This window comes from Equus przewalskii, chromosome 18, assembly GCF_037783145.1.
Source record: "Equus przewalskii isolate Varuska chromosome 18, EquPr2, whole genome shotgun sequence".
In the NCBI taxonomy this organism is placed as follows: Eukaryota; Metazoa; Chordata; class Mammalia; order Perissodactyla; family Equidae; genus Equus; species Equus przewalskii.
Genome location: NC_091848.1, coordinates 6,783,250 through 6,796,285, shown reverse-complemented (window position 1 = coordinate 6,796,285; position 13,036 = coordinate 6,783,250). Strand labels below are relative to the sequence as shown.

The 13,036-nt window shown below is 32.1% G+C and overlaps 1 long non-coding RNA gene across 2 annotated transcripts in view; it reads left to right on the top strand.

Moving 5' to 3' along the window:
- The window catches only part of LOC139077090 (uncharacterized), a 67,488-nt gene that overhangs the window by 32,682 nt on the left and 21,770 nt on the right, over positions 1-13,036 (top strand). The window contains exon 1 of one of the 2 annotated variants that reach the window (XR_011529306.1): positions 1,213-1,270. The exons of the other annotated variant lie outside the window; for it this stretch is intronic. This is a non-coding gene — a long non-coding RNA (uncharacterized lncRNA). Of the gene's footprint in view, positions 1-1,212; positions 1,271-13,036 lie in introns of those variants that run through there. 2 annotated transcript variants of the gene reach the window in all.

The following is a 13,036-nucleotide window of genomic DNA, read 5'->3' as shown; positions in this document are numbered from 1 at the left end:
GGATGAGAGGCCATAGAAAAAGCCTTTTAAATTTGTAAGTATCTAAAACCACTCTCCACCAACAGCCTTTGATAAAGCGTATCCCTAATTCTGGTGTTTTGCATTTAATTAAGGAAATAAGCCAGATAGACAAGAATCCTAAGGGAAAGAAACAACCAGAAATTTCAGATTTTCACTGTCTCACATACAAAGAAAAGGTAATTTTTAAACAAAATATTAAACAGAGTTATTTCAAACAGATCTTAGTATGTATTTTGAATATTGATTTAGCCTGAAATTAAACTTTCTTTTCACAACATATTTTCTCTTGTTTTGCTCCCTGGTCCTTTCCCTAAACTACTTTGAAGTACTCTTAATGAAGAAGATAAATACTTTAGAGGACATTCTATAAAGAATTAAGTAAAAGAGTAATTTACAGCAGCAAGTTATATAAACAAAGTGATTAACCCCCACCATATTGATGTTAATTTTCAACAGAGTTTAGTGAAAGCCAAATTTTCCAAGAGAAAGAACTGTGAAGAAAAATTCTCATTTGTTAATTTACAGTTTATTTTTTTATTGCAGTAACATTGGATTATAATATTACACAGCTCCCAGGTGTGCCTCATCATATATTTTGAATTCTGTGTAGATTACATCATGTTCACCACCCAAAAACTAATTATAATCCATCACCACACATGTGCCTCTATTTTCAGTAGAATTTAGTGAAAGCCAAATTTTCCAAGAGAAATAACTGTGTAAACCAAAATTCTCATTGGTTAATTTACAGTTTTGAGGAAAAACACAAGGAACTTTTAATTCACTCTAGTCCTTGAAACTGAGTGCTAAAAACTGAGCATTAAGATATCTCAATGAGAGCATCAGTGTTGATAACTGAAGGGAGTTTAATATAAAAATTTCACAGGAAACCAAAGTTGCTTAGAACCTCCAGTTTTATTAAAGTCACTGCATCCTCTAGACTAACATCTATAAAATTGAACATCTACAAAGATAGAATAGTTGTAGTTATAAACTGTATTATTTACACTATATTTGGCTACATTCAAGCAACATAAATTCAACTCCAAGGGCTTAAACAAATAAGGATTTATTCTTCTCCTGTAACAAAATGCCTCAAAGTAGGTGGTCCAGAGTCTGTGGGAGGCTTCTCAACATTGCAAGTATTGTAGCTTCCCACTACCTTCTTGCTCCAACATTCCTAAGTGTGCCATTTATTTCTATGGTATTGTCATGGTTCCTGTAGCTTCATGATTCTCCTTTCAGACAGGTAAATGTAAGATATTTTTTAAAAAGTCTTTGTCTCCCTCCTCCCCAAAATTAAAACAACAGGAGTAGACATCAGCAGTAGCAACAATATCTTGGAAATTCCGTACAGAAATGCCTTGTCACCTGCTGCCCAGTATTGGGTCACGTGGTCACCACAGGTGCAAGGCATTATGGGGAAATGAAGAAGGATGAAAGTGAGAATAGATGCGGGTAGGCAATGAACTGTGTTTGCCACAGGGGCACCTTTTTTTTCTTGCTAAAAAGGTATATTGTCAAATGTGAGGAATAAAGTTTGATTATAGCTATTACATCAATTTTATTGATTACCTTTATGTCATTTATACCCTTGTTTATTTGTTGTTATTGTTCATTAGACTTTTCTTGTACTCTTTCTCCTAGAATTGGTGTGTTTCTACATATGTTACATTGCATCTTTTGTGGCTTTTCCTTCATAGAGATAATTTCTGGGTAATTTAGTCCATATATTTTAATTGTAAATTATGACTTTTTGCATTAAAATGTACCTTTAATATTTAATACCATTTGACTTTAATTATACTTTTTTAAATATAAAGATTGTTTGCTCAACTTTTTTCTTGTTTCCATCTTTCAGATTTGACTTTGGGCACTCTTTAGTTTTAGTATTTCTAATTCACTTTGAATAGGTATGCCTCTTTTATACAGATTATAAATACATCTTGCTTTGTGAGCTCGATTAGACAAAATTCCTTTTTTTAGTTGCGACCTAAGAAAATTATGTTTTTCTACATGACTGACAAATTTGGTCTCCACTCCATTATACTATTTTATAATTATATGTAATATAGTACTTGTGCCTTGTTTCATTCTTTACCAGATGTGTATTATTTTCTCTTGTATTAAAGTAAATTGATATTTAAGAAGGTTTGTATTTTTGTTCCAGTAGTTATCTTTGCAGTTATACCTTAAACCATTAAGTTCTCTCTTGTGTTTTGAAGCATTTTGTCATTTTTAAATGGTACACATTAAATCTCACGTATTTCCTATAAAAAATTGATGAGATTTTTCTTCCTGTTTTTCTTTCTATTACGAGTGTTATTTAGTTGTGTTATTTTATCATAAACATACACATTTGTGCATTAGTCTTCCACCCCCATAACCATCTTTTATTTAATCTGATATATATTAATATATAAATGTTAAATGTTCACAGCGGTCCTTTGCCATCCTGTCTTGGTTGGATAAAGAACATCCTCTAGTAGATTCTTCAAGAGAATCTTGTGGGGACAGAATTCCGTAAGCTCTTGTATGTTTAATGTCATTCTAGTTATTTTATCCTTCTATGTTACTTGATTTTGCCTGGAAAATTGAAAATTTTTTCTTTATCTTGAAACCTAATGTTTTTTTCTAGGATATATATTGCAGGTGATTGTTCTAGGATAACATTCCCAGGTGACTTCTGGGTCCTTTCAATATCAAGATTCATGTCTTTTATTTCTGGAAAGTTTTCTTTGATTATAGTTTCAGATATTAATTCTGTTCCGCTGTTTAATTTTTGCTCCCCCCACTTCCCCAGGTACAGCAATTTTATAGATGTTATTCCCTCTTTTCCATCTTTCTTTTTTATCTAATTTTCATAAACTTATAACTCTTCCTTTATCTCATTTTCTCTCTCTCTTTTACCTTTATTCAATACCCCTCAAAATTTTAATTCCTCCTTTCTCACTTTAGTTTTTATCTCTGAGTTTATCTTTTTCTTTCATTATTGTCTGAGTTCAACAAACTTTCATTTTTTGTATTTTGTCCATTTCTGTTCTGAGTTTAAAATAATTCCTGTGTCAGTGTGTTTTTCATATCCACAAATGCTGGATTGAGTGTACTTAGTGTAAAGTGTTATCTGACAGAGTTTTCTGCTTCATTGTAGATTTTGGCAAAAATTTTCATCAGATGAAGTATGTTGATCTTGAATTCTAATTTTTAGAAGAAATTTTTGTAGATTTTTTCCATTCTGAGGATTTGTAGATAATTTATAATATTCCTAGTTCAATATTAACTTATTTTATCAGTGTAGCAAAGTATAGATTCCTACTTGGTCTTTTCTTTTTGGAGGAGGGAAGAATTTTATTTCCTGCAAATTTTGTTTTCTTTTATCTTTTGGACTCTAAATTTTCTCCATTTTACATTTTTTCCCCATCACCACCCAAATACCAAATCAAATGATATTCCTCCTTTAATTATACTATACAATTTTATATATTATAAACAATAATTTTAAAACAAGCCCAAAGCACATTACATTGAACCATAGGGGAATAAATGCAAACATTTAAACAAGAGTCACATTTCTTACAAAAAGTTGGCAAAGTATAATAAAAAATAGAAGCAAAAAAGGGAAAGTATGTCAGAGAATATGCATGTAAGGAAATAAAAGTTAAATGTGAATCATGAGAAATATCTTTAAAGAAGTAATAATGAAAATTATAATACTATTACATTTTATTAGTATAATTCATTATATACAATATGTACCAGAAAGTAGAACAAACAATTAATTCTCACAAATAAATTTATGAATTACGGCATAATTATGCCCATTTATAGGTGAACAAATAACCAAAGAGAGATTAAATGAATTTTCTAAGCTCACACAACTAATTAATGATGGAGCTAGAGTGTTTAATTCATTCAGTCCAACACCAAAACCCACATTTTGAAGAGTCATTCTAGTTTCCAATTCTCTGTGTCTTCAGTTTGCCAAAACATTTTATCTAAAATCTAAATTTGAGAGCATTACACAAGTGTTATCAGACCTTTAGCTAGATCAATGCTTTTCCAGACAATATTCTTGTCGTTTACTGTTTAGAGAACAAATAAAACAATGTTGTGTCTATCATGAACTAAGTTTAGTTAGAGCAGATATTATTCCTCAAAGCCGTGAATCATAGTCCTTAAGAAAATAGAATTAAAGAAAAATTAGTAAATTTCCAAAAAATTTCTCTTTTGGAATTCATATTTCAGAATATGACTAGTCTACTCACATCCCTATGGGGTTTTCCTTGATTTTAACTCCACTAGCAGTGAATATTTATATGTTTACCATTTTCTTTCTTATGTTTTGTAATTTAATGATTGTGAAGAAATAAGGGTTAAGGTAATTTTAATAAGAAAAATATTATATTATTAGAGTGAACATAGTTATCCAAAATTTCTACACAAGAGAATAATGAACACTGATTTTATTTTCTTTAATAGAGCCATTGTTATGTGGCTTTTCTTGAAAAATATCAATATTTAACACATGATATTAGTAAGAGCCACATATATTTTTACATATAACAAAATATAGTAATGGTCTTCATTCAAAATATTTCTTGTGAATTTGCACTGAGTTATGTTCCTCAATTTATATTTATCTAAATAATATTTCCTGTCACTTCTCTAAGCTCATATTCACTTAATTCTATCAGAAAGAAATATCTTTACTGATGTACAATATGTACTTGAATATAAAATATCTGTGTTTATTGTGTACTATACACAATATACCATATCATTGAACATACAATATCGATTTTTATGTTACCCTATTGATGACTAATTTAAATGTTGTGTGTATGTGTGTGTATGTGTGTGTGCTATATTTAGCAGTTGGTTCTGCCATCCTAAATATTCACCATTGTACTCTATCAGCTATGACTCAGCTCACACTACAGAATCAATTGATGTTTTATAGTTGAAGTCATAGATAGTAGAAAGTGCAGTGAACTAAATCTTATAAATTTATTCTGTGAATTTATATTTCATGGCATTTATATGAAGAGGAAATTTTTTTATGAGGAAAATATGCACTGCAGTCTTCTTTTCAAGTGTGACACTAAGATTTCCTCTGTGTTAACGTTAACTTCAATATGACTTTCTCAGAGGATCTCATACTGCTAAACACATGTATTAAATACTCAGTAAAATTAGAATTTGCTGCACTGCTTTTCTAGATATAATATTGTGACTTTTTACAAGGTTTGTAGAGATCAGTAGCAGCTTATGTCATGGAACATACAATCACATGCTTAACTAACTGAACAAAATCATTAACTGGAGTATACAAATTTACTTAAGAAGAATAGATATGGGGTTTGTTTTATTATAAAAAATGACAAATGTAAAAATTGTCATGGTGAAGAATGAAATGCCATATTTAGTTACTTTAGTCCTTTCCGAAAGGGAAAGAAAGGAACGTGTAAAGCTTGCAACACAGACACAATAAGACTGCAATTTCTGGCTGAACAGACTGAAGTGTAACATTCAGGCACAATCCATTATCGTGTAAAATTAGACACTCTGCCAAGATATCATACTCCAGTGATTTCAATATTTTTCTATTAAGCCTCCAAATCTATTTCGTGTTTCATTGCTTGATTTTAAAATGTTAATATTAAATATTTCAACCTTCCAAAAGTCAACTTCAGAAAGTTTTCTAAAATAAATATTGCATTCATATTTATGACCATGTTCTCATAAATAAGCCACATGAAAATACAGTACAATATATTAAAATGTTAAAGTATTACTTAATTTGTTGGTTAGAGAAAACTTTAATAAACAGATATAAAAAGATGTCGATAGTTAGATAGATAGATATAAACATATACAAAATGTATCCAATAAGGTCAATGCATTATACCAAATGTTCATATATTCAAACTTCTTTAATCCTCTTAAAAACCTTTTAAGGTGACAATGTAGTCTGCTGTATAATACCCTCTGAAGATAGCCATATCCTAACCCCTAGAACCTGTGATTATATTACTTTAATCAAAGTCCTTAAAAGGACTTTGTAGATGTAACTAAGTTAAGGGTCCTGGGATGGGGAGACTGTCCAGGTGGTACAAATGTAGTCACAAGGTTATTCATGAGAAGGAGGGCAAGAGAGTGAGAGTCACACAGAGATGTGTTGACAGGAGTAGAGGGAGAGGGAAAGGGAGAGAATGAGGGAGAGAGAGAGAGATTTGAACATGCTCGACTGGAGGAAGGGGCCATAAGCCAAGGAACGTGGGTGACCTCCAGAACCTGGAAAAAAGCTAGGAAATGAATTCTGCCCTAGACTCTCTAGGAGGAACCCTGCCAACACTTTGGTTTTGACGTCTGACCTCTAGAACTGTAAGATAATAAATTTGCCTTAATCTACCAAATTTGTGGTTACTGCTTGCAGCAGCAATGGGATATTAATACAGATATCATCTATTTAATGTTAGTTTTTCAAAAGTCGAATGAAATTATGTGACTTACCCAAGGTATCACAACAAATAAATGGTAAATGTAGAATTAGAACCTCCAACCATACTCTTTCCACGGACTCATAATTTTTAAAAGTATTAATATTTGTTTGTCTAAGAACTGAATTTTAGAACGTACTAAAAAGAAAACAGTTCAATAGGAAGGACTATACGTCAGTAACTGCAACGTACCATTATACGACAAGGAAACTATCACTATTGACCATCTACTGTGTGTCATGAGCTGTGCTAGATACTTGAGATATACCAGATACTAAATAGATGGAGTGCCTGACCCAACGAAGACCATATACTTCTCCTGAATAGTTTACTTTTTCCTCTCAGGCCATATGGCATAGAAGGAAAAGTCTTAATTGCAAAAAGAATAAATACAACTCTATTAAAGTCAGACTGTCTTTTGCAGGAGGTTCAGTTTTCCCCAAAGGAAGGTAATGGTAAATAAATAAACATGATGAACTAGTTCATGTTTTAAGGTTTACTTAAATGTTCTTGAACTGAGAAACCAAAAATAATTGTTTTTCTTCTGCATAAATATGAAACTAGAATATTTGCTTTCCCTATCAACCTAGAAGACTATTTTTTCTTTGAAAAAATACTATTCATTGGAATTATGATTCCAACTCATCTTTAAGGAGAGTAATTTCTTTAACAAATTATATTTGTCCATACATCATTTAGTCTTTTTATTTATTTTTATCTAGTTATCAAGTAAACGTAAAAATTTAAAGATATGAATTTCATTTCCATGGTTATATACATGCTGCAATTCTCAGAATGGTTACCCATGGATAGAAATGCTATAGACATATGTTAAAGAAAACATTTAATGCACAGAAGGAAAAAAGAGAGAAGAGGATATTTCTTTCACTGCAATGTTTTTAAAAAGCATATTCATGATGATGGATTTGTGTGGCAACAATGAAAAAAAGTTTAGGTGGATTTTATTCCAAACACCATTTATACCGATGTTCCCTCTATGCATCAGAGTGACTCACTTGAACATTGCTCTTTCCATCTTTCACCTTTTTTAAATATTTCCCTTAGTAAAGGCTAAGTACACCTAAGAGAATCAGATCAGGGCATGAGAAAATAAATCAATGGCATCAATGGGAAATTAGCTAAATATGTCATCAAAGTTTCTGAATATGTGGAACATTTTCAAGGTAATTCTTTCATTAGGTCAGATCTCATGTGTAATATAACATCTGTTTACCTTTAAATAAAATGTATGTAGAGAATTATAAAATAGTTTTATTTTTTATTTTTTTAAATTTTTTTTTTTAAAGATTTTATTTTTTCCTTTTTCTCCCCAAAGCCCCCCGGGACATAGTTGTGTATTCTTCGTTGTGGGTTCTTCTAGTTGTGGCATGTGGGACGCTGCCTCAGCGTGGTCTGATGAGCAGTGCCATGTCCACGCCCAGGATTCGAACATAACGAAACACTGGGCCGCCTGCAGCGGAGCGCGCGAACTTAACCACTCGGCCACAGGGCCAGCCCCGAAAATAGTTTTATTTTTAACATATATAGATATGTTTGATATCCTTTCATTATTATTTGTTCATAAAATTTTCACCGCAAATTTAATACACATTTATCTACTTAAAAATTGCAATTTTCCTAAAATTGAGGCTTAAAATTTCAATTATTCTTTTCAAAATATTTTCTGTTACCATCTCCACAACTACCTGTGGAGAATGAAGAGATCAGTGGATTGAAGAGATCACTTTGAATATATATTTCAATTCTACAAATTATAGGACGTATTGCTTTAAGCACTAAGAAGTCATTAATCCTGCAAAAGTCAGTAAGATCCCAAACTAGTTAATCTGGTTCCTCACCAGTTCATCTCTAAAAACATGTATTTGATTTTCTAACAGAAATAGTCTGGAAGTGGATAAGCTCTGTCCTTAATTCTGCTATAGTGTGTAACACTCTGTACTTAGGAGTAAGAAATATGCCTATAGGTGAAATTCAAACATGGTCATATTTCTATTGGATCCTAAGTATTATAAATATAAGAAATTTTATATTAAAATATTCAAATCTTTGCCTTCTTTTTAATTAACAGACTTTATTTTTTGAACAGTTTTATTCACAGCAAAATTGTGTGGGAATTACAGAGTGCCCATATGTTTCCTGTTCCCACACATACACAACCTCTCCCACTATCAACATCCTGAGCACAGTGGTCCATCTGCTACAATCCATTGACACAACATTGTCCCCCAAAGTCCATAGTCTACGTTAAGGTTCATCCTTGGTGTTGTAGAGTCTACGAGTTTTGACAAATGTTGAATGACTTCTATCCACAATTTACAGAATAGTTTTACTGCCCTAAAAATCTTTTGTCCTTGCTTGTTCATCCCTCCTTCCCCACTAACCCCTAGTAACCACAAATCTTTTTACTGGGTCTCCATAGTTTTACTTTTTCCAGAATGTCATATGGTGGAATCGTACAGTATAGTAGCCTTTTCAGACTGGCTTCCATCACTTAGTAATATGCATTTAGTGTTCATTCATTATTTTCATGTCTTGATAGCTCATTTCTTTTGAGTGCTGGATAATATTCCATTGTCTGGATATATCATCATTTTTTATTAACTCATCTACTGAAGGACATCTTGATTGCATACAGGTTTTGGCAACCATTTAAAAAGCTGCTGTTGATATCTGCATGCAGGTTTTTGTGTGGGCATGTTTTTGAGTCCTTTGGGTAAATACCAAAGAGCATGATTGCTGGATTGTATGATATGTTAATTTTTAAAGAAGCTACCCAAATATCTTCCAAATGGGTGTACCATTTGGCATTCCCTCCAGCAATGAATGAGAGTTCCTGGTACTCCACACGCTTTCCACTATTTGCTGCTCTCTGCGTTTTGGACTTTGACTATTCTAATGTCAAAGGTGTGTAGTAATATCTCATTTTAATTTGCAATGCCCTAATGATATGTGATATTGAACATCTTTTGACGTGCTTATTTTCCATCCATATATTTTTGCTAGTGAGGCATCTGTTCAGGTCTTTTGGCCATTTTTTAATGTAGTTGTTTGTTTTCTTATAGTTGAGTTTTAGTAGTCTTTGTATATTTTGCATAGCAGTTCTTTTATAAGATATGTGTTTTGCAAAAATTTTCTCCTAGTCTGTGTCTTGTCTCTTGACACGATATTTTCCAGAGTAGTAAATTTTAATTTTAATGAAGTGCAGTTTATCAATTGGTTTTTTCATATATCGTTACTTTGATGTATCTGAAAAGGCATAACCATACCCAAGGTCATCTAGGTTTTCTCCTACATTGTCCTCTAAGAGTTTTGTAGGTTTGTGTTTTTTCGCATATGTCTGTGATCCATTTAGAGTTAATTTTTGTGAAAAGTGTAAGGTCATGTCTAGATTTACTTTTTTACATGTACAAGTCCAGTATTTCTAGCACCATTTCTTGAAAAGACTACCTTTGTTCCCTTGTATTGCCTTTGCTTCCTTCTCAAATATCAGTGGACTACATTTATATGGGTCTATTTTTGGGCTCTCTTTTCCGTTTTATTGACATGTTTGTTCTTTTGATAATACTACACTGTCTTGATTATGGTAGCTTTATAGTAAGTCTTGAAGTCAAGTGGTGTCAGTCCTCCAAATTTGTTGTTCTTCAATATTGAGCTAGCTATTCTGGGTTTTACCTCTCTATAAACGTTAGAATCACTTTGTAAATATCCTCAAAATATTTTCTGGGATTTTGATTGGGATTGCATTGAATCTATAAATCAATTTGGGAAGAACTGACATCTTGACGATATTGAGTCTTCCTATCCATGAACATGGAATATCTCTCCATTTATCTAATTCTTCTTTGATACAGTGCATCATCATATATATATATGTATATGTATACCACATGTGTGGCAGTTTTCTTCACATAGATCTTGTATATATTTTCTTAGATTTCTACCTAAACATTTAATATTTTGTGGTGCTAATGTGTTTTTAATTTCAAATTGCATTTGTTCATTGCTAGTTTATAGGAAAGTGATTGACTTTTGTATATTAGCCTTTTATCCTAAACCCTGTTATAATTGCTTATTAGTGCAAGGAAGTTTCTTATCAATAATTTCAGATTTTCTACATGGACAATCATGTCATCCAATAAACACAGTTCTATTTCTTCCTTTCCAATATGTGTATCTTTTTTTTTCTTGTCTTGTCTTTCTGTGTCAGCCAGAACTTCCAGATGATGATCAGATTGGAGGTGAAAGGGAACGTTCTTGCTTGTTCTTGATCTTAGTGGGAAAGATCTGAGTTTCCCATCAAGTATGATGTTAGCTGAGGATGTTTTGCAGATCTTCTTTATCAAGTTGATGAAGTTATCTTCTGTTCCTAGTTTTCTGTGAGCTTTTATCATGAATAGTGTTAGATTTTGTCAGATGCTTTTTCTGCATATCTTGATATAATTATGTGGTATTTCCTTTTAGCCTATTAACATGGTAGATTAGATTAATTGATTTTTCAAATGTTGAACCAGATTTGCATCCCACTTAGTTGTGATGTATAATTCTTTTTATACTTTTGTGAATTTGATTTGCCAATATTTTGTTGAGCATTTTTGTGTCTATGTTCTTGAGAAATATTGGTCACCAGTTTTCTTTTCTTGTAATCTCTTTGTTGGCATTGATATTAGGGTTATAATGGCCTCAGAGAATGAGCTAGGAAGTATTACCTCTGACTCTATCCTTTGAAAGCAATTGTAGAGATTCGGTAAAAGTTTTTCCTTAAATGTTTGGTTTATTTACAAATGAACCCCTCTGGACCTGGTGCTTTCTGTTTTGGAAAGTTATTAATTTTTGAGCCAATTATTTAATAGATATAGTCCTATTCAGATTGTGCATTTCTTCTTGAGTGAGTTCCTGTAGGTTGTGTCTTTCAGATAATTAGTCCATTTCATCTAGGTTATCAAATTTGTGTGATATTCCTTGATCATCCTTTTAATGTCCATGGGATCTGTAGTATCATCCCCTCTTTTCTTTCTGATATTAGTAATTTGTGTTCTTTTTCTTTTTTCTTAGTCTGGCTGGAGCTTTATTGATTTGATCATCTTTTCAAAGAGCCAGTTTTGATTTTGTTGATTTTCCCTATTGATTTCCTGTTTTCAATTTTATTGAGTTCTATTCTAATTTTCATTATTTCTTTTCATCTGATTACCTTTTCTTTTTTTTCTTTCTGCTTTTTCTTCCCAAATCCCCCCAGTACATAGTTGTATATTTTAGTTGTGAGTCCTTCTAGTTTTGGCACATGGGACACTGCCTCAGCGTGGCCTGATAAGCCGTGCCATGTCTGCGCCCAGGATCCTAAGTGGCGAAACCCTGGGCGGTCTCAGCGGAGCGCTCAGACTTAACCACTCAGCCACAGAGCCGGCCCCTCTGATTACCTTTATATTTAACTTTCTCTTTTTTCCTTTTTCCTATGGAGGACGTTTAGATTATTGATTTAAATCTTTCTCCTCTTCAAACACATGCATTCAATGCTGTAAATTTCCCTCTAAGCATTGCTTTCCTGCTTCCCACAAATTTTAAGATCAGATTTTCATTTTCATTTAGTTCAAAATATTTTTAAATTTCTCTTAAGATTTCTTCTTTGACTTATGTATTATTTAGAAGTGTTTTGTTTAATCTCCAAGTATTTTGAGATTTTCAAGCTATCTTTCTGCTCTTGATTTCTATGTTAATTCCATCTGGTTAAGAGCAGACATTGTACAATTACTATTCTTTTAAATGTTGTGTTTTATAGCCCAGCGTGTGGTATATCTTGGTGAATGTTCTGTGTGAGCTTGAGAAGAGTGTATAATCCACTGTTGTTGGAAGAAATAATTTATAGTTGTTCATTTTATCCAGCTAATTGATGGTGCTGTTAGTCAATCAAGCCCTTGCTGATTTTTGGCCTGCTGGATCTCTCTGTTTCTGATAGAGGGGTAATAAAGTTTCCAACTATAATAGTGGATTCATCTATTTCTCCTTGCAGTTCTGTCAATTTTTGCTTCATGCATTTTGTTGCTCTGCTATTAGATATATAAACATTAAGGATTGTTACATCTTCTTGCAATATTGACCCTTTTAGCATTAAGCAACGCCCCATTTTATCCGTAATAACTTTCATTGTTCTGAAGCCCACTCTGTCTGAAATTAATATAGCTACTCCCTCTTACTTTGATTAACATTGGCATGATATGTCTATCTCCATACCTTTGATCTAATCTTTATATGTCTTTATATTTGAAGTCTATTTCTTGTTAGAAACATATTATTGGGTCTTATTTTTGTATACAATCTGAAAATTAATTGATCTAATCTGCCTTTTAATTTGTTATTTAGACCATTGATGTTTAAAGTGATTATTTCTACAACTGTATTAATATCTACCATATTTGTTAGTTTTCTATTTCCCATCCTATTCTTTGTTACCATTTTTGTCTTCCACACTCTTTCTGCCTTTTGTAGTTTTAATTGAGCAT